General features: G+C 39.7%; 1 protein-coding gene across 8 annotated transcripts in view; it reads left to right on the forward strand.

Moving 5' to 3' along the window:
• tanc2b (tetratricopeptide repeat, ankyrin repeat and coiled-coil containing 2b) overlaps nt 1-21,689 on the forward strand; it is a 473,655-nt gene that overhangs the window by 116,962 nt on the left and 335,004 nt on the right. For all 8 annotated transcript variants that reach the window (XM_051936364.1, XM_051936365.1, XM_051936366.1 and 5 more), the window contains exon 2: nt 5,683-5,786. The gene's annotated coding sequence lies outside the window, so the exon portion shown is untranslated. The remainder of the gene's footprint in view (nt 1-5,682; nt 5,787-21,689) is intronic.

A 21,689-nucleotide genomic window follows, 5' to 3' on the forward strand; every position in this document is an offset into this window, starting at 1 on the left:
TTTTTACATCTTCTTGCCTCCTCCAATCTCGCATCAGTTTCTCTGACACATCAAATTTTGTTGCAGCAGCTCAATTACCAATTTATTTCGCCACTTCAACGACTTTTAATTTAAAACCAGCTTCATATTTTCTTCTGATCGAACGCTCCATTGTAGATAAGGGTTGCTCTTACGATGAAGGTGAATGAGGGTGTGAGATACAAAAAACACAAATCAGTGTAAACATTGCTTCGAAATAGTTCAGGTATTACTGTGTGGTCACATGGGCACAATACATAAGAAAAAAAAGTCCGTGTGCTCCGTGGTTACTCTCTCAGGTGGCCGTTAGCATATCAAAATCTCTTGGACCAATAGCGTGAGTTTTCCGCTTTCGACTTATACAACCGGCATTATAAAATACCGGAAATTACACTATGAAATCAAGTCCCGACTTATCCGCTGGAGAACTTATCCGCGAGTATATACAGTAAATAAATCCATATGATCTTATAAAACATACTATAGAACTTTAGTTAGTAGAACAGTAGCTTCTACTACTGTATATATATATTACACCTCTAAAGATGAGTCTGATGATAAGGTCAGTTAACCAGAAGGATAGAAAAAGCAAAGAAGAAAAAAACTCCAGTTAAGCTAGAGAAAAAAAAATCTGCAGGGCTTTAATGGCCAAAAGACCACCCAACTCTGCCTGGGCATTCTACAGGTCAGGTCAGGGAGCATGCACTTGTACAGCATGTTGCCGCACCCACCGCATGACGAAACAGCTTGAGATCCCCCCCCCCCCCCCCCCCCCGGCAGACACGCGGTCCAGTCCCACCCTCCAGAAATTACCCTCTATCTGCTGCAGCCAGGTGACACGTGGGCATCCCCTTGGCCTGGTCCAGCCACAAGATTCCTCAACAATGAGGATCCTGTGAGCTGGATAATCCTTGGGTAATTGCGCCACATGGCTGTAGTGCCATAACTGACACTCCCTCACAGTGCAGGTCATGTGCCTCATTTGGGACTCCATGAGAAACACAAAGTCAAACCAGCGGGACCCAAGGATTCTCTGAAGAGACACCAAAGGAGTCCAGTTTTTGTCTCCGGTCACTGGATAGCGTCCATGTCTCACAACCATATAAGCAAGACAGGAAGCACCAGGACTCTAAAGACACGGACCTTCGTCCTTTTGCATAGGTATCGGGAGCGCCACACACCCCTTTCCAGCGACCTCATGACCCCCCATGCTACTCCCAATCCGTCTACTGACTTCATAGGAAGAGTCACCAGAGACATGAATGTCACTGCCGAGGTAAGTAAACCTCTCAACGAGGTCGACACTCTCTGCAGACAGACACAAAGCTGATGGCTGTGCCTAAGACGTCATTAAAGGCCTGGATGTTGGTTTTTATCGGGACCCTCGCAAAAACACAGACACTCAGACTCCTCACTTAGTCTCTCATTATGCCCAATATAAATATCCTCATTTTACCTAACATAAATATCCTTAAATTGTTCCTCATTGTTCCCAGGATTTGTCTGAGAGGATTTGATGCAGTGGGCCTCATGGACAGCTAGGGCATCACAAGTGGCGGCACAGGACTTTGAGCAGGTGGTGGTGGTGTTTAAACTAGAAAAGAAACCAGAGAAAAGTAGAAATTAGTAAACATTTCACATCCCTGAAGATATGATTGAGCTTTTTAGAATTATCATATTTTAGATTTCTGTAATTGAGAATTAATGCATTTTAATTGCTCCAAAAAGCTGGTATTTAAGAAAAGAAAGTCAGTTTTCAGCATCATAAGGTAGATAGCACTGTTTATTCGGTATACTGCCTGTCACTATAATAACTTCTGAAGCTATTAATATTTTGCAGTATACAGCACCTTTCAGTCATAGTTAAAAACTGTTTTTAAAAACGTTTCATATAATGCCTTTCACAGTGAGCCCAAAGCTGTAAAAACTTTCATAAGGCTCTTTAAAGAGCCTTCATTATTTAATGTGATGCTTTTCATTCTAATAAAAACCCTTTAAAATGAAAACCTTTCTTTTCTATAGCATCTTTCATTTTGACCACCATCATAAAGCTCTTAAATAAAATTATGACTTCTTTCATTGGAAGACAATTATGTCCTTAATGATGCTTTTAGCCCCAATAAACACTTTAAAGTTCTTTACAGCTCATTTTATGTGCGTCCTCTCTGGTGAGCAGTAGTTAAAAAGCTCAATAGGAATAAATCTTTATGCATGATATAGTTTGCAAGGCAATCTACCTTTCATATAGTAATTTTCATCACACTTCATTTGCAGGTTTATAGGGCCATTAGTGAATTTGATTTACGCAGAAATTAATTTTTCTTTCTGTGCAGAAAGATAATACAGCAGTGATAAGCACTGGTGCCTTAGAAGGTCAGTGCCCTGGGTTCAAATCACATGTTTGTTTGTTTTCCTTTTTTTGAATTCTCCCCGTATCTCTTGTGGTTTTTCTTCACGTACTCCAGTTTTGCTCCCACATCCCCAAAGACATGCTTGTTAGGTTGATTAGTGATTCCAAACTGACCTGTATGAGTGTTTGTTGTGCACATGAGTAGACCTTGTGATGAAGAGCCCGGGTAGGTTTCCTGTCTTGATCCCAGTTCTCTGATCTTATGTGATCCTGAATTGGATTAAGTAGGTTTGAGAATGTGAATTTTTAACATTCAGTTGTTTTATTGATAGGACCTCTTAGGTGTTAAGCAAGAGAACAAAGCTCACCCCAACCTGATCCTTGTTCTACTAAGAACTCTTTGCTTTGATGCAGTTATTTTTGTTTTGCATTAGACAATTACAGGTATGAGATTTAATCTTGCTGAGCTGTTGGCCTTGCTAATTATGAAGATATAATTAGTCAACATTTTTTTATCATTAATAGTGACGAGTGAACCCCACTGAATTTGCTTTGCCTCAAGCTTGGTGAAATTACTGGAATGTTTGTGAACTTTACCGAACTTGGTAAAATGCATTAAAGTCAATGGGGAAGGAGAAACTGAACCAGTTATGAGTAAATTATAATAGTGCAATGGCCTTTTTGAGTATCCCTGATGGCTAAGGAAATGTCTGCCAACTATCCATCCATCCATCCATTTTTCAACCCGCTGAATCCGAACACAGGGTCACGGGGGTCTGCTGGAGCCAATCCCAGCCAACACAGGGCACAAGGCAGGGAACCAATCCTGGGCAGGGTGCCAACCCACCGCAGGACACACACAAACACACCCACACACCAACTATGCTTGACCAATTATTGTGGGTAAAAATGTGACCTGAGCTGTGAGTCAGCAGTGCTAACCACTATGTTACTTGCCTACCTGAGATATAATTAAATATCAGAACAGTAAAAATTCTTGCAGACAGGAAGCATAAATTCACTAAGGCTTACCCCCCAGTCTCAAACCGAAACTCTCTTCAGTCTCAAACCGAAACTCTTTTGCTCACTCGGTACTGCTCATACTAAATAAACGCAACACATGTGAATTCTTTACTTACATCCTGTTTGCATCAACTGCACAGCACTCTGGAGAATAATACTATTAAAGGACTAGGACCACATATTACATACATACAGGTCTCGTATGAGTCTACACAAAATAGCCTAACCTTTAAGACACAAATACAACGAGACATTTCCAGTATCCTTCTCTGTGTGTATTTTGTATTTAAATGCATTCACAAGTTTTCCGCTAATTTTTAGCCTACCATTAGGAGGAGGTGGTTGGGAGCATTCGTGGATACGAACCATCTCAGGATCCCAAATTAGGACCCAAGCGCAGCCATGCAACAGGTGACACTTCAGCAGCACACTTGTTCGAATAGAGTTGGAACAGTGTGAAGTTTTTCTACAGTGGCGGGAGTGCCAATCGTGCCACCGGTTCCAGAGGTTTCCATGCAAGTTGGAGGACCTGTTTGCAGGGTTGGATTCAGGTTAATGTCATACCCAGGACTGAGCAATTGCAAATTAAAGGCTCAAGTAAAGGGTCCAACAGAGTGGAATTACTTGTGGCATTTACAGGATTTGAACCGGCAACCTTTTGATTGCTGGCGCGGTTTCCTAGCCTCAAAGCCACCATGCCACCTACCATTAACATCAGAGTTATATACTTGGGGAAATTGTTCCATCCAACATTGGCTGGTACCGCTCTGTGATACCATGTTGATGTTGTTTAACAAATACCCAGGAAAATATTTGTTGAATAAGGTTGCCAGCAAACACAACATATTTGCTGCAATGAATGCTTTGGCGAATTTCGCTAATCAGCACTAAACGATTAGGGAGTGTATCGTAGTGGTTAAGGCTTTGGACTTCGAACCCTGAGGTTGTGGATTCAAATTCTGCTACTGACACCACTGTGTGACCCTGAGCAAGTCACTTGACCTGCCTGTGCTCCAATTAGAAAACCTAAAGAAACGTAATAAAGTGTATCATAAATGTTGTAAGTCATCTCGGATAAAGGTGCCAGCCAAAAAAGTAAAAGGAAATATAATTACAGAAGTCGTTTTCTGAGTGGACTCCATTGTTTCGTCATGATAATTCCATTGTAAGTAAGCTGCGGTGGGTTGGCACCCTGCCCGGGATTTGTTTCCTGCCTTGTGCCCTGTGTTGGCTGGGATTGGCTCCAGCAGACCCCAGTGACCCTGTAGTTAGGATATAGCGGGTTGGATAATGGATGGATGGACTGACTTGTAAGTAAGGCAGCATCAGGGTCTAGGTGGGCATAGGCTCACTCATGAAGTTTCTGAGTGGACTCCATTGTTTCTTCATGATAATTCCATTGTAAGACTTGTAAGTTAGGCAGCATCAGGGTCTGGGTGGGCATAGGCTCACTCATGAAGTTAAGCCTGACTAGTTAACATAACCCATGTGTTTAGTATGTGGATGGAGACCCACACAAACATGGGGAGAAGGTGTAAACTCCACCCGGGGGGTGAGTGAGAATTTTAAAACTGGTGAAACGACCGCGCTAATGACTGCACCATTGTGCTTCCCTCACATTATTAGATTAGATTGTTAAATAAAACAAAAAAAAATTAAATAATCCAATATCACACAATGCTTTGATACTGTAAATGGGCACAATTTTCATTATACAATATTTGTAGTGAAATGTAAATAAAATACATTCTTTTGTGTAACATGCTGTTGTGGGATTGTATAACACTGAATGTATATTATTTAACTATCATAAAATAAACATATCCAGATTTACTTAACAATGTATTTTCTAATTTATTATATAGATTTCATAATTTGTATTCATAGTTCCTAATGTCCATGTTTTACAGTGAAAAATGAACCACCAGTAATAACAAGAGCAGTGGCTCTAAGTGAAATTCCTTTTGCCAGTTCAGTGTGCTTTTCTTTTTTATTTCCTGTTCTGAACAATGATAGAGTAGAGTAGTTAGAACCTGCAGATCACTGGGTCAGGTATAGACAGGGCTATGTTTGCTCATGTCCTCATCTTCTTACCTGGAATGTTTATGGTCCACATTTAGAAGGATGTTATCTGTTATCCTGTTTGCTGGCTCGGTACTTTGGCTTGTGCTTTATTTTTTCTGCTGAATGACTGGCTCCCTAAGAGAAGGTGCCAATATGCTGTTTATACTGTTGTGGACATAATTTGCTTTGACATCTCATTCCGTGTTTTTTCTCTGCCTCTCTCACAGGAGTCTATTGGATTTATAACAAGGGAATGGACATTTCTTTTCTAGTCAGGCTTTTGGAGAGTATAGACCTTTGGGACATCTAAGGACTTTCCAACTGAATTAAGGTAGGCACCATTTTTTTGTATCGAGGAGGTCACGGCATTGAGACTACCGTATATACGTATGCATGGGGAGCATACAGGACAAATGTCTTCTTATATTATGGAGTGTCTTTTTTTAACCTTTAAGGCTGCATTCATCCTGGCATGAGACCATGTTGTGATTCCTACATTCACCAAAAGATGTACTTTTCACACTGGATCAATTAGACGACATCCTTTAACTGAATAGGTATGAGCGTATTATAAGCTAGTCAGGCTTTATTTAATAGGGACCATTCTGAGTTTTTGGAAATTCGCAAGTACAGGCAGTCCCCAGGTTACGTACGAGATAGGGACTGTAGGTTTGTATTTAAGTTGAATTTGTATGTAAGTCGGAACAGGTACATAATTTTAATAAATGCTATTGTTGACTGACTGTAACCAAGTGCTCTGCCAATGAATGATGGAGTTTCACCTCTCTCTGACCTTTTTATTATTTCTACTTTATTTTCAATGGTGATGGTTTTTCTCTTCTTTACTGTATCACCAGCACTTGCATCAGATTTATGTTTCAGAGACATTCTTGAAGGGTGAAGACAAAAGGTTAAGATGAGCTCTTCTGCACAGCACTGTACACGCGATCACAGCAGGATGGCACCCGTCGTCAACACGTCTGATGTACTGACGAGAGACAACTTCCTGCTATGTGCATAACAGTACAAGCAGGCTTGCTATTGAGAATGAATGGGGCGGCGAGGGGCGGTTCATCACCAGCCCACCTCACAGTCGCCTCCACTATAGTATGCTGCCTGCAGTGTCCGCCCACCGATAACGAACACGATGCGGCCAAAGGTGGGTAGTGTATCGCCCACCACTGCCCCCATTCAACAGGCAGCCACCCGAGGTACACTACAATGCTACCCAACCCACCGCCCCGTTCAATATCAATGGCCTCCTTTCAGCCACAACCGGGTCACCGCTTGCAGCATTATGTGTGTGTGATGGGCGGGCAGTGAAACACCCCCCTCCGCTCCATCCAACCTGCGTCCAGTCAGGAGCAGTAGGTGCGGCGGCGTAGTGGGCGGGCAGCAAACCGCCCCATCAAGCCTCCGTCCTGCACATGAGCTGCGGCCCCGGTGACTATGGACCACGGGTCACCTCTTGCCGCTGGGAGCCGCCCGAGGGACACTACACTGCGCGAGCAGCGAAATCGCCCCCCTCCAGCCTTTGTCCAGCCACTGCTTGCAGCGTCCCCAGGCCGAAGATGACGGAGCGGCAGTTACTGAGGTGCATGCGTTGCAGCTACGGCCCCGTTCATAAGTCGTAGGTCAGATGTCTGTAACCTGGGGACTACCTGTACTTTGTTCCGAGTGGCCTAAAAAAATAATGTAGTTAAGCTGAAATGCAGATGACGGTGGTTTCAAATAAACTGCCGCTTTCTAGGGTGACCCTGAGAAAATCACGTAACCTACGATTTAAATTGGGGGAGAACTATATACACTCTAAAATAAACCTTGTTTTTTATAACTTGCAGTTTTTCTATTATGTGGACCTGAAAAATCAGTTTTGTGTCTGTTCAGTTTTGTACCTTTGGTTTTAGTGTATTGTAATGGCTAACATGTTAGACTTGTGGAGTAGCTCACTGTACCCCTGGAAGGTTTATGTAAGCTTAACTTCATACAGTGAATTTGCAGATAAATTGCAATATTCCTCACATATTAGTACAACTTAAATTACTTCAGTTTATGTTGACCTTGACTGAAAGTGGAATAACTCTTATTTCAGAGTCATGCATAGATTCAAAAGGTGGATTTGAATTAATGACCTTTTAGGTAGTTAGCATGGTGTAGTATTTGAACGTTAGACTTTAATCCACAAAGTCAAAGGTTCTGTTCGTACAACTAATTGACCATTGACTCGAAATAAGTTAGTGAACCTGCCTGTGTTTCATTTGTGAAAGATGTAGGCAACCAATTATAGTTATGCTGAATGTGTACTGTGAGAAATCTTGGACAAAGGCGCCTGCCAAGCATATAATATTATTATTATGTACCACCAGATGGCACTGTGGCATGAGATGAGGTACAGGAGTTCCTGTCCTGCCACAACAGCTGATGGCTGAGTTAGCTATACAGATTGCTTCCTCCTGCTTACACTAGAATGTTAGTGGCTGGGCTGGGTGACAGGAGAAGATGCCAGTTGAGGACATCTGGAGCAGCTCAGCACTTATTCACCAGTGGACTGTGTGTGTGGAATATGCTTCGGAAGACTCTTATGTAGCTCGTCCAGGCTCTTTTTGCATTTTACTGGCATATAATTTTTCTGCACCAGATCAGGAAGTTACTGACAAGGACCTTGCTGTTGGAGTTGAGGACTAAATTAAATGGTATTCCATGGTCTGTGGTGGGCCTGGCTAAGTTCCCAACTAAAGGATGAGAATGTTCACAGGCCTTTGAACATTTGGCCTATGAGGATAGCAAAACCATCTTCAAGCTGCTATATGAAAATAGTTAATGTGAAGCCTACGGTGGAATGAGTAAGAGTGAAGTAGGAGGAGAGTTTGAAGAGGTAATGTGGCTCTTCTGGTATGTGTGCATGTTTATTTTTGTCTTGTTTGCTATGTTAGGGATTAAAAGAAGTTTAGTTCCTTTAAAGAGTTAACCTCTACCTACATTTTCAGACTGTTAACAAGAGCATCTAGTGGTTAAACGTGTTTTCTCCATTTACTAAAGTGGGTCAATTTTAAATTTCTTTTTATAGTCCTTACATATGTGAACAGTATTGATTAAGTGCCAGGGCTTTATTAGATGCAGCATCTTTCATGGATAGGGCATCATTATAGTTTTCTTTTAAAAACTGTCTTCATTTTGTATTTCAGCTGTCATGGTTAGGCAAATCAGAAAACTCTTTAAGATAAGTCCTACTATGTAAAGCACTCCTTATCCTGAACACAATCTCAGAGGTCTTTACTAAACAGCCCAATGTTTTGGGAGTGCCTTTTATAGCTAGTGGGATCGTCTAGCTTTTCACACAACATTGTATGTTATGCTGTTCCTTTCAGAATCTGTAAACCATAAAGATTGAATCGCTCATGCCCTGCTCTTTGAAGGGTGTGTGTCAACACCGCACCTATTGAACAAATCTCTTATAAACACAAGATATCAGCAGAACATCCTTAGAGCCTAGCCAGCCAGCCAGCTGTGGTTCTTGTTAAACTAAATGACTTCTAGACGTTGGACAGCCTATAGTTATTAGGCTTCTAGTGCACTGCTTTAAAGTCTTGTTCTGTACCATTTGTTAACTTTTTTGCCAGTCACTTAAGTGTATTTATGTTCTGTATATTCTGAATGTTGTTGTAGGGTAGTACCGAGGCACAGTTGCTTTTGCTGCAGCCTCATAGATCCAGTGTCCTGAGTTTGAATCTTGTGACCAGTTGTTGTTCATGTGGAGTTTGCATGTTCTACTCATGTCTATCTGGGTTTTCCTTTTTACTCTATTTTTCACCCATATTTGATTCTGGCCCAGTGCAAGTGTGAGTAGGCCCTGTGATGGACTTGGAACCCTACCCAGGGCTTTTGTTCTGCCAGCATATCTACTTGTTCTCTGCAACCCTGAGTTGGATTAGGTGGTTTAGTTGGCTTGAACAAAATCGCGTGCTGGATTCATCCTTACATTTTAGTATTTACTGTGTTTAAATGTATTTTTAGGACTTCAGCTGTGACTGTTTTGCTAATCAGTTAGTTGATTACTGCTTTGATTAACCACTTAATTGGAGATTTTAAAATTGAAAGGGTGAAGCTAAAGTGCAAGAGTTTATTCAAAAATGAAAAAAATGCATTCCTTACACAATGCTCTCCTTCATAACAATGGGATAATTATACTCTAAAATAATAATTGTCAGAAAAGTGTATAGCAGCAAGTCTTGTTACTAACTGTAAGGTCTGCCTTAACCCTTTCAAGGCTGTTATAGGCAAAAATAAAAATCAAAGGGTAGAAGGCTGAAACCACGGTTAAACATCAACAAAAGGTGTCCAGGCTATTTTGTTCGGCTTTATCCGCTAGACGACAGCAAAGTCTGCAAGTTGTACCGAGTCTAACACATTACAAGACTCCTTTTTCCTTAAAATATATAGGCTTTACATACCAGCTATTGCTGTCATCTAAAGAAATACATTGCGGAGGTTTTACATGTCTCTTGAGGACTTGGCTTTACACTGTCACATAAGGATTTTGAGCTGCAAGAGGAAACAATAAAATAACATTAAGGGTGTTGCTTTATTAGGGGATCTCCCTACTATGCCATTGGTCTAGTTGTGTGTGTGTGTTTGTTCACCCCGAGATGGACTGGCGCCCTATCCAGGGTTTCTTCTTGCCTTGCTCCCTATGCTAGATGGGATAGGCTCCAGCACCTTCCGCGACCCTGGTCAGGACAAAGCAGGTTAGACAATGACTAACTGAGTACAACGCCCATGTGTGTTCTTTTCAGGTGCTCCCATATCACATGGCTCCTGTAACAAGCCAACTAATTTATTCAGATCCTGCAAGCCTTGGATTTCTTGCCAGATATGAAGTTGAAATGATTTAGTTTTTGACCCTTCACTGTATTTGTAGACTCCATCTATGCCTTATCTCAAAATATTACTCTTGCCATTGAGTGAAATACTTAGTTATTCCTCAACTAATTGATAACAGAACTTGTTGGCAACTATTATTATCAACAATACTTTAGCTGTTACTGTTCTAGTTCAGTAAATGAGGTGTCTTAAGTTTCTAAAAGAAATTGGCAGTGACACTACTTGTTCTAGCCTCAGGCATCACTCAGAGAAGCGACCGGGTGACAAGTGTTTCTTTTGTCCAGAAGTACTGCAGCACAACTGTGTGGAACAACCAGATTGAGAAACATAGACCTTCACCTTGTTTTTGTGCACAAGGAGAATTTGTCTCCACATGAAGCATAAAGCAGCTTTTGAATAAAGTCGTCTCAGCAGAGAGCCCCACAAGTAACGGGCTTTCCAATTAAAAGGGAAATTCTGCCAGTGCAGCTCTCATTTGAAAAAGAAACTGAAGGTTTTCTAATTCATTGCTAACAATAAAATCTGTCCAACATAAAATATGAATAACTAAGGTGCATACATGAAATGACAGCCTCAAAAAATTCCAGAGTTGCTTAGAGGCACAGGACATAATTTAATACTAACTGAAGATATTCAAAGTTTTGAACTCAATTTTGAATATTCAAAGTGTACCTAATATTTAAATATATTTGTTACTCAGATATGAGTGTGATGGCCCTATATGTCACCAAGACCATAAAAATAATAAGGTTCTCATTGGTAAATGTGTAAATTCTTTAAATAAGGGTAAAATTGGGGGAAAAAATGAAAAAAAAAATCATACGTTACTCTTGTCTCATAATCCACATTTCAGTTATGCAATTGTTTGCACAAAAATGCACAATACATGCTTTTTTTTTTTGCTAAAATATTATTAAATATATACTTTCAGAAAAATCAGCGTACATCATGAACTGGAAATTAAAGCCTTATGAGAGTCTGCTTTTGAATTGTAAACAGAACTCTTGACCAATGAATGAAGGGGAGAGATGTGTCTTCAATTCAAAAAGTAATTCCCATGAAGAAATATATTGTTTATAATATTTTAGCAAAAAAAAAAAAAAGCACATCGGGTGTATGTTTTGTGCAAACATCAGGATAAATGACAGGTGGATTTTTCGACACGAGTAATGTGAGTTGTTTTTTTGACCTTGAATTTTTTTTACATTGTTTGCTGTTTATTTAGCATCGGTTATTGTTGGCTTCTACTATATCATAACATATTTCTCTGTATTTTCCATGAGCACATGAAATTAAATTTTTTTCAGTCACATAAAGTAACATAAAAAAATATATATTTTTGGGGTGGAGCATCCCTTTAAATAAGTAAAATGTGATGAACATCGTTAATGAACATATAGGATGACCAATTTTGTTATAATTTTCACATATTCTTCATTATGTAATGAATTTCATGGCTTCTTTTTCTTTTCTGTCTTTATAAGCAGCATTGCACTGCAGCTCAGGCCACATTTGTACTTCACACACAGGCAAACAGAGTGCCCATGAGACACTTGTGAACACTGAAGCCTTTCTCCTCTCTGCCCCCCAATGCTCCAGCTTCCTTGGCTCGCCCAGTTCATGTCAGTCTCACTCCACCTCTCCCTTTCTTCATTTGTTCTGTATACATGGAATTTTTTTCCTCCTCCTCCTCCTCCTCCTCCTCCTGTGACAGCAGCAGATATGAGGAAACCTCCCTCCCCCATCGGCTCACTGAGCAAGGGCTGTAATTACAAAGTGTGTCATTCTGATGGTCTGGCCTAGAATTTCAGAGGACAAGTATGTACCAATAGCTAAAAATATCAAATTTAAATTAAAAAAAAAGAGAAAAATGTTGTATCCTGTAAGTCAATGGACCTGAGCAAATAGATATGCTTGGATCTTTTATTCCATTAGTACAGGTGATGGGTTTAAAAGTAAGTGTTTTGAGAAGAGGAATCCTGTCTGTTATCATACCCCTTTGCAAGGATACAGTGGAAGAAAACTGGTTCACTGTGTCAGCCATTAGGCATTTGTTGTCAGCGTAAGAAAAGAGAGAAAGAAGGACACTGAGACCAAGACACCTCTGCAACATGAAGGTTGAACTTTGGACTTGAAATGTGTGTATCCTTTAGTCATGAAAACCTGAAGTACAGTGAGAGGAAATAAGTATTTGATCCCCTGCTGAATTTGTAAGTTTGCTCACTTACAAAAAAATAAACAGGCTCTCATTTTTATGGTAGTTTCATTTTAATGGAAAGAGACAGAATATCAACCAAAAATCCAGAAAAAACACATTACATAAAAGTTATAAATTGATTTGCATGTCATTGAGAGAAATAAGGATTTGATCCCCTACAACCCAGCCAGAATTCTGGCTCCCACAGATTGGCTGTGTGCGATTACAATCAATCAATTACAGATACTCCTGATCTCAACTCGTTATGTGTATAAAGCACACCCGTCCACAGAATCAATTTCTTCCATTCCAAAGAGCTGTCAAAAGGACGTCAGGGACAAGGCTGGAATGGACTACGAGACCATCAGCAAGAAGCTTGGTGAGAAGGTCACAACTGTTGGTGCGATTATTCAGAAATGGAAGAAATATAAAATGACCATCAACCGCCCTCGGTCTGCAACTCCATGCAAGATCTTACCTCATGGGGTGAGGATCAGCCCAAAACTACATGGGAGGAGCTTATTAAGGCAGTTGAGACCACTACTATCACCAAGAACATCATTGGTAACTCACTACACCGTAATGGATTGAAATCTTGCAGCACCCGCAAGGTCCCCCTGCTCAAGAAGGCACATGTACAGGTCCGTCTTAAGTTTGCCAGTAAACACCTTCCTTGAGATCATTAACAAGCTCCTCTTGTGTAGTTTTGGGCTGATCCCTCACCTTTCTCATGGTCATCCTCACCCCATGAGGCATGGAGCTCCAGAGTAAGGGCGATTGATGGGTCATTTTATATTTCTTCCATTTCTGAATAATCGCACCAACAGTTGTGACCTTCTCACCAAGCTTCTTGCTGATGGTCTTGTAGCCCATTCTGGCCTCGTGCAGGTCTTGTCCCTGACATCCTTTGACAGCTCTTTGGTGTTGCCCACGGTGGTGGAGAGGTTGGAATGGAAGAAATTGATTCTGTGGACAGGTGTGCTTTTATACACATAACGAGTTGAGATCTGGAGTATCTGTGATTGATTGATTAATTGTAATCTGTGTGCCACATGGGCACACAGCCAATCTGTGGGAGCCAGAATTCTGGCCGGGTTGCAGGGGATCAAATCCTTATTTCTCTCAATGACATGCAAATCAATTTATAACTTTGGTGTAATGTGTTTTTTCTGGATTTTTGGTTGATATTCTGTCTCTCTCCATTAAAGTGAAACTACCTTTAAAAATGAGAGACTGTTCATTTCTTTGTAAGCGAGCAGACGTACAAATTCAGCAGGGGATCAAATACTTATTTCCCCCCACTGCAATTTGAATCTCCTTAGTTGCTGAGGATGGGAAAGCTGAAGGGAGGGACCTGAGAAAGGGTTCAGAGCCTCCCCATTGCAGTTTAGCTGCAGGAACACCTGAAGACTCCGTCATAAACATGGCTCCTTTTTGAGTTGTGCTAATGTTTCTGATAAGGTGCTGTGTGATTATTTCATTGTGCTGTTCTGCTTCAATTTGGCAGGAAAGATATTGTATGAAACACTCTTCACTTGTAAGCTTTTGAAGAGTCATATATGGAAGTAAAGAAAAAACACAAATCAGGTGGCAAATATGATGAATAGGAAATCACAGAGAGAGACTTCACTGATCTTTAGAATATGCAGCAAAGACACAAGCAGCCAACTTGCTATGTTTTTCTGAGGTATTTTATTTCTTTTTCTTCTGAGTCATTGAAATTCGAAATACGATAGGAGAAGGTTTATTTATGGTTGTATTGCATGCATTTACTCAAATCTACCACAGTCTTGGACAACTTAGTATGTAGTTGGTGGTTATTAAATAAAAATGTAAACGTTGTACGGTTCTGCGTCCACATCTCAGTAGGCAACGGTGCACAGAAATTTTGAATACGTTATAATTTGCTTCTGTACTTGTGGGCTGTGGTACACTAAAACAAGGGGGGCTCTCACTTAAAAGTTCTGTGGAAAGTAATGGATCCCACATTTAGTCCTGGAGGGACCCTGTGTCTTCCAGACGGTGTTATTACAGAGCCAAATCCTGCCCATATCTGTGCTTCTCATTTCATGAAACATGTTATTGTTTCCATTTTTCTTTTACATTTAATGTTTCTGCATGGAACCAGGCAACTAGATAGAGCTATTTTCATTATTATAAAGACATTTTAAATTATTTGAGCGTTGTCTTCTTGAAAGGATTTGCACAAACAGTTTTCAGGTATTCCTCAACCAGTCAGAACAAAGACTGCTGGGCTTAGCACAGTGTTCACAATGGCAGACTGATGTTTTTGTTTTTTCTTCACAAAATGAAAACCTCCAGTTAAATATCAGTTAAGCATTTATATATATATATATATATATATATATAATTTTATGAATTTCTGTTCTAATGTGAATTTAGAAGCAAAAAAAATTGGTGGATGGACTGGCCTCCTGACTGGGATGGAAGCTAAATCCTTGCCTGGCAGGGAAGCCATAACAGAAGGACAACATGAGAAGAGGTGCACCCAAACTCCAATGGTTATTGATTCAGATCCCAGTTGGGATAAAAGAATAATGGATGGATTGGGAACTTCTGAACAGTTCTTTCCCCCGTATGAGAGGGGACACTGCTCCTCTGGTTTGGCCCTAGATTGGGCACACGCATGGTTGCCTGGGACTTGTACTTTTAAAGGGTGACCCTGTCGAGGTCCTTCTGTATAACCCAGAAGTAGTTTCATTATGTAAAGCCGTGTCTCCAGAAGTGCCCCCGGGTCTGTCATAAAAGGAAGCCAACTTGCTTCAAGGGTTGAGTCAGAGGCAGAGGGCAAAACTCAACTGGAAGAGTGGAAGCAGAGGTTATGTTCATTGGGGATTGTGCGGTGGACTTTGAATGCTGGAAAAAGAAAGTATTGTGAATTAAAAAAAAAAACAAAACCATTTATTTGCACCTGGGACTGTCTTGGTGTAATTGTGTCTGGGGTTTACAGACTGGGTAGTGCCCCGGAGGTTACAGCATCTAAATTAATTTAGGAACAATTTCCAGGGCTACAAAAAACAAAACAAAAAATAATAAATATCTGATACTGTAATGAATGATGAAGACCATTCCCCATCCTTTAGAATTTATTTAATTTCTTCAAATTTTCAGTGTTATTCCAACAACCTTAAATTGTAAATTGGATCACCGTGAATATATCTCAGCAGCTTAAAATTCCCATGTTTATTATTTAAAAATGTCTTGATGAACTGGACAAAATGTTTTTACTCAAACCTACCAACATAATTGGCTTTCAGTTCAAAAATGGTTGCAATTCCAAATTAAAGTTTACGATGAGAATGAATGAAAACTTAAATACAGTGGAAATAGAGTTGAGGAATTCATGCTTGTCTATAATAATATGTGGGTTGCTGTAGAGTGGGAAGTAAAAATAATGTACGTGTTTTCATGTGAATGTACAAGCAATATTATTATTATTACAATGGCTTTTTTTAGTTGTGCAGTTCAGTCTGATAAATATGCGTAATTCTTAATTTGAAAATTGTCTTTTTATTATATGGTTTGGAATGATTATCAGAAATAGTAAGATGTTATAATGATAGCTATTGTTACTAATAAAATCTACAGTGTATTATAATACATGCAGTATGAAAATGTGTAAACCACAATGATATACACCTGTATAAAGTGTGTAGTGTAAAAGTATTATGTCTGACAGTCACGGTGTTAATCTGAACACGATTACAGAGGACATTATGAAAGGCGGGCGGCATGGTGGCGCAGTAGGTAGTGCTGCTTCCTTGCAGTTAGGAGACCCAAGTTCAAGTCCTGGATCCTCCCTGCGTGGAGTTTGCATGTTCTCCCCGTGTCTGCGTTGGTTTCCTCCCACAGTCCAAAGACATGCAGGTTAGGTGCATTGGCGATTCTAAATTGTCCCTAGTGTGTGCTTGGTGTGTGTGTGTGTGTGTGCGCCCTGTGGTGGGCTGGCACCCTGCCCAGGGTTTGTTTCCTGCCTTGTGCCCTGTGTTGGCTGGGATTGGCTCCAGCAGACCCCCGTGACCCTGTAGTTAGGATATAGCGGGTTGGATACTGGATGGATGGATGGATTATGAAAGGCAGGGGTGCACTTATGCAATTAAGGCATGAAGAGGTTTTATTTTTAATTATTTTACTTTAAAACTGTATATTTTTACCAAAGTATTGCTGGTTACAAAGTTTTAGCAAATATGAAATGGCCTAACATAATTTGTCCGCATTTCAGCCATTTCATGAAAAACTCCCAACTCGATCCCGGAGGGCCACACTGACTACAGGTTTTTGATCTTATCCTTTTTCTTAATTAGTGATCAGTTTTTTGCTGCTTAATTAACTTCATTTAATTGATTTGCTAAGACTCGGACCCTTTACAACAACAACAACAACATTTATTTATATAGCACATTTTCATACAAAAAGTAGCTCAAAGTGCTTTACATAATGAAGAAAAGAAGAATAAAAGACAAATAAGAAATTAAAATAAGACAACCTTAGTTAACATAAGAAGGAGTAAGGTCCGATGGCCAGAGTGGACAGAAAAAACAAAAAAAAACTCCAGAAGGCTGGAGAAAAAAATAAAATCTGTAGGGGTTCCAGGCCACGAGACCGCCCAGTCCCCTTTGGGCATTCTACCTAACATAAATGAAATAGTCCTCTTTGTAGTTAGGGTTCTCACGGAGTCACTTGATGCTGATGGTTATACAGACTTCTGGCTTTTAATCCATCCATCATTGTTGGAACATCATGGTGCTTTGGGTAGATGGGTGAGCAACTTCAGTCCTGGAGGACCAAAGGAGTTGCAGGTTTTTGCTCCAACCCAATTTCTTAAATGCTTTGTTTTAATGGTCTCACTTGTTAAGGTTCCCTACCCTTAATTGCTTATTTTAGTCTTAATTGTTTTAACTGCTCCTTATTTGCAATAAGATACAAGTGACAAAGGAACCAGCACTCCATCTAGCTTGTTTCCATTTACACCTTTATGGTATTTATCAGGCACTGTTTGGTTTAATGAAGTACCCAGAAGGAAACTAAAGAGAAATTGAAGAACTGAAAATAACTCTTCTGTTTTAGGCATCAAATCAGTTGGATGATATCATTAGAAAGGAAAAATAATCTACGATTTAAGAATGGCCTTACATTGCAGAGTTAAAGTACTCACAAGTCATTAAATAAGATCTGTTATTGGCAAGGATTGTGTTCTAATTAAGCAACTGGGTTGGAAATAAAACCTTCAGCCAATGCAGCCCAGGACTGACGTTCATCACCCTTGCTTTACAACAGCAGGCTAAAATTTCAGAAAAATTAGTAAACTCTTAAGTTTAAGGTACAATGAAATTTTTACTTGCATGTCTCCTCAGATCAGCTTACAATAGTACAATACCAACAAAAAGACAAAACACACACACACAAATAAATTGCATGCAGCATATATATAAACTATATATATTTACAGGTGTTTGATATCCATTGTATGTCCATTGAAGCTGACATCACACAACAATTTTTGGTTGGCACATATGTTTACTTAACCTTGGTAACTGAGATGCTGCAAGTGCCAGTGACTTCCAGTTGTTTACTGTGACAAGTGATTCACTTGTATCTACTCTTAGCAACTAGCCCTGACAAAATCAAATGGGCTCAATGTATATAATGTGACCTGAAGGAAAGCAGGGAAACTGGCATTTTGGACTGTGCAAGCAGGAGAGAAGGTCCTCTCTCTGATGTCTTATTCGGCCACACCATAATAGAATGGAGAAAGGAAAGGGATAGAGACTGGGACTGAGCTCACCAAACCTGGAAAACCGTCATACAACCACTAGTGCCAACAGGCAGCACATTAATTTGCTGTGAAAATGCGTCCAACTAATGATACTTTGTAAGAGAAGACATGGCATCTGACATCCTCATGACAATGAAATTCAGGAACTGAAATTATTAAGTTTGAAATGCACTCTGCTTTGAAGTCATGTAGTGTGCTACCAGCCTTAGAGTGGAGATTTGTAAAGTGGAACCTAAATGATTTTGATGAGTACCCGGACGATGAATTAACTACTTTTCAATACTGTAGTAAAGTTGTTACTGAAGGAGGAGAAGGCAGGAGGAGGAGTATAGGAACCTAATCAAGGACTTTGTTAAATGGTGCGACTCAAACCATCTACAAATGAACACCAGCAAAACCAAGGAGCTGGTAGATATGCCCTGTTATAGTAAATTTAGAAACAAATAACTGCATTATCAAAATGCTTATCTCTCTTTACTTTCTCTCTGCTCCAAATAACACTAGCCCAGGAAATCTCTGTGTGGAGTTTGTCCATTTTCACCACATGTTTTTGTGAGCTTTCTTTGCTAACTGCTGTTTTATCTCACACTCTGAAGACATGTAAGTTAAAATGACTGTGCCCTAAAGTGGAGTGGCACCTTATTCAGGGTTGATTCTCACCTTGCACCCAATGTCCTGTGACTCAGGTTTAAAATAATCGGGTTGTAAATAAATCAATAAATTAAAATGCAATGAGAAATTATTCAGCCCTCACTACTTTACCATGTAGGGGTGAGTCGGTAGGCGAGATATCTTATTTACATAACTAACATCAAATACTGATAGTAAACGGAGGTTTCAGCATTATATATTGTTGAGTTGAGTTAATTTCATTTTCATTTTAACAAAAGTTTTAAATGTGTGTCATTATTGGTCATGTAAAATATTAGTTACATTCTCCCTGCTTTGGCATAATTGTAAAATGTTGTCAAGCGGTAGTAACAAAAACATTAATTTCAAAATAGAGCAGGGGTATCAAAGAATACGTATGTAATAAACAACATAACATCAGACAACACATAGGCATCACCGATGCTGCGTGGATGGAACAAAGCTCCAAAAATCAATTTCAATTTCCAAAAACCATTTTCTTTGGACTTCATTGTTGTAAGACATGATTGGACAGTTTCAGCCCTTATTTACAGTTACAAGAAAAGGTGAAAAGGATGCCATCCCATTAGTGACGTTCGGTTAGATGAATAAAAAGGAGTGACATTGAAGATAGATATTATATTGAAGCCAATCGTAACATCTGCAGTTTGTACTCATTTTGGATTCACACCAAATAATAAAGAGGAACAAATAAACTTAAGAGAGACTGTTCGTGTCTGCTATACTACACTTTGGTAATTGATTTTTTTTATGTGTTTTTGCTGGCTGTATGGTTTCTGTACTATTTATGTAATCTTGGTCAGTTATGAATTTTGGTTTTACTTTTAGTTTGCTTGAGGTAACTTACTTTGAATTAATTGTTTATGAACATGTTTTCATTTTTTTGCTTTCAATGGATTTGTGTTGATTTCTGTTATGTAACTGTTCTGTGCAGCAGAGAGAAGTACATCTTCTGTAATTTTGTACAGTATTTAATGTCCTTTGTTTTTCTGTTGGTGAATTTCATTCTTTTGACTTTTTGTTTTGGAACACTATCTTTTTGTATATTTTTGGAGATTTTTTGGTTTTATTGATAGCACATCCAAGAGTTTACTTCTAGTGTTAATCAGATTTCTGAGTTGTGTTTTTTGTCAATCCGCTCCTAAGATGCTATAGATTTTCTCCTGCAGGTTGTTACCCTTAGATCAAGAAAGCAGTTTGTACTTTCAAGTCTATTTTTGTTTCCTTTCCACCAAAGAATTGGTTCCTCGGTGATATCCAGCCTCCTCATCCTCATGTAAATAATTCACAAGTCTGTTGTTTGTGTGTGCTCTTAATGGCGGGGGACTTGAAATCTGGAATACTCTTCAATCTTAAAGAGAGCAGATACTGCTGTTGCACTGTTAGTTTATTTGGGGCTCCCTTCCTAGACTTATTTTCTTGTTTATTTTTAATGGAAATGTTTTTGTTGATGTTATTAATTTAATACTTAATTGTTTTTCATTGGGCCTTTTATTTTCTGTTAATTGCTGTATCTTGTAATTATTTTTTTGCATTTTAATTATGCTAATTCAGTTTATTATTTTCCCCTTCATCTTTGTGTTGGGGTGGATTAGTGGCTCTGAGGCTAGGGATCTGCGCCTGCAATCAGAAGTTTGCCAGTTTGAATCCCATAAACACCAGAAATGACTCTACTCTGTTGGGCCGCTATGTCTTGGGTATGACATTAATCTGCATCCAGCCTACAGGGAAAACTTGGGGGTTAGTGGCAGGATTGGCACTCCAGCCACCGTAAGAAAACTTCACACTGTTCCAGTGTGGTGCTGAGGTATCACCCACTGCACTCGCTATCAGCTCACGCTCCAAACCCCTTTAGGTTGCATGCTGCCGTGCAGAGACACCAGACTAAGTGGTGAGACATTGTGTTAATCTCCATATCTGTGTCTGCCCCTTCCTATTGTATATTCTCAAAATCCTGAGTTATGAGTTTGTAGTACTAGGGTTTTGTACCATGTTAGCCATTATGGATTCAATGAGAAGTGAAGCAAAATGACACCTTTTATTGGCTAACTGAACCGATTACAGTGTGCAAGCTTTCGAGGCAACTGTGGTCCCTACGTCTTGCTTGGAGAAGGAGCTTCAGTTGCCTTGAAAGGTTGCATATTGTAATCGGTTCAGTTAGCCAGTAAAAGGTGTCATTTTGCTTCACTTCTAATTAAATTACTAGTTTAAAAGTTAGTTGGACGTGGTTAGTTCCTGAAAATTTGCCCTTTGTATTATTAGATCTTTTTGTACTGGTTTATTTATTTATATATATATATATATATATATATATATATATATATATATATATATATATATATATATATATATATATATACATACACACACTAGGGGGCAAGCCCAATGCCTTTGGCGCCCAACCCCCAGTTGCGGCCAGTCTGCCACTCGCGTTGTGAAGAGGGAGGCTGAATGCACCCCAAGGAGACGCGGTCGCTCCTCTGAAACCCCCTCTCAAACAATACAATGAGACACAGATAGTTTTTTTTGTTTTTTTTCACCTCCTCTATGCTTGATCAGCTGCTGTGCCATGTGATCTGCATCTCGCGCAGTGCTTCGAACATTTTAAAAGCCTGTACAGCAACTGTCCTACTCTTTGTCTTTTATTTCCGGCCCCAGGCGTAGTTAAATCTCTTGGCACTTTTGGTTAAGTCTCGTTTTGCGGGATG

The sequence above is a fragment of the Erpetoichthys calabaricus genome, chromosome 14 (genome assembly GCF_900747795.2).
Source record: "Erpetoichthys calabaricus chromosome 14, fErpCal1.3, whole genome shotgun sequence".
NCBI lineage: Eukaryota > Metazoa > Chordata > Cladistia > Polypteriformes > Polypteridae > Erpetoichthys > Erpetoichthys calabaricus.